This window comes from Cornus florida, unplaced genomic scaffold (assembly GCF_030987335.1).
Source record: "Cornus florida cultivar Cherokee Brave unplaced genomic scaffold, ASM3098733v1 CherokeeBrave_3.0.0_Hap2_Chr09, whole genome shotgun sequence".
NCBI lineage: Eukaryota > Viridiplantae > Streptophyta > Magnoliopsida > Cornales > Cornaceae > Cornus > Cornus florida.
This window is the reverse complement of record NW_026775579.1, coordinates 81,187,302-81,188,816: the sequence shown is the minus strand read 5'-3', so window position 1 is coordinate 81,188,816 and position 1,515 is coordinate 81,187,302.

Sequence of the window (1,515 nt, the reverse complement as noted above, 5' to 3'; positions counted from 1 at the left end):
GAATTAGAGACCCTTATCTTAAGATTATGCAAAAATCCCCAAATGAGTCCAAAAATTTGAAATTCCTAGAGTTGGTCAAATAAGGAATTGCTTCGATCAAAACGTAGATCTTGACGAGCTCTTCGATTTGCCGCAAACGGCACCAACAAATTCCAAAAGATGAGGGAGAGATCCAAGTTTAAGGATTTGCTTGAAAAAAAAAAAAAAAGGAAAGGGAAGAGAGAGCAGCGTGAGGGAGTGAGAATAATAAGGCCTACCAAATGGCCTTATGCCATTAAAATGTGAAATGGATGGTGGGTCTCACCACCTTTTTCTTTTTAAATTTTCTTTTTAACTTTAATTCTACACCACAATTATATATATGCACATAAACCATGCCACATCCACATAAAACATAATAAATAAAAATGAATGAGATGCAATTGGACCCAAACAAAACCCCCGTACGCAACAATTCCAGTAGCGGGTCCCATCCAGAACTGTCTGGCCCGAAAAATGAAAAAAATGCCGAAATGGCAACCCTTGCATTTCAGAGAATCCTGAACTCAAAGAAACACCTCAACCAGCTCTCGGACACACTCAGCACACCCCACGGTGTCTGGTACGCAAAATGAGAAAAGATGAAGATACCCTCAAAAAAATTAAAAATTCCAAAAAATAGAAAATCATAAAAAAATTGAGAATATTACAATCTACCTTCCTTAAAGAGATTTCGTCATCGAAATCTACCCTTCTTGAAGAGAAGGCTCATAGCCACACACTTCTGATAACACTTCACAAAACCCCAAGACTAAGAACTCATTGACATTATTGTTTTTGACACCAAACATCATCAGGAAATCACACACCATTACCACTGAAACCCAATGCAGGTACCCATATCTTACCTCATCACAACATAAAACAAGCTAGACTTTGCGCCTGGCTTAAAACGGACATCAATTTACTCTACACAGTTACGAAAGGTTCCAAAACCCGAGAGATGAATGGTTGCCAGACCACCGAACATGACAACGTCCAACCTAACTCATCCTCTAAGGGACATATAAGACCCCAAATAAGAAACCCTGTCTATTACACAATTAGGCTCAAACTCAGTTCTACACCTCTCAGTCGGACCAACACATGGCTACACTACTACATAATTGTACCAATGACCATTAATCGCACTATACAATAATCATTACACTTAACAATCTCAAGATGGCTAAATAATGAATATCCCAACGACTGCATAAACATTAGTCACCAAAATAATAAAGTGCACTATCCCGTACTCAAGACACAATCCTCAAAATAGATCTTTGATAATCAAACAAATTGGACACTTGGTCCCACCCAACATACCTCATCACCCAAGACAAATCACCTAAATCCACACTATCACGTCGACACACCCGAACCCGAGAGTCTGAACCGTTAACCGGGTCCTCACCCGAACCCAAGGTCAACTAGGTCATACTTCCCACTTCCTATGTCCAAAACCGTCATAAGTTTCACTCTGGGATTCAAAAT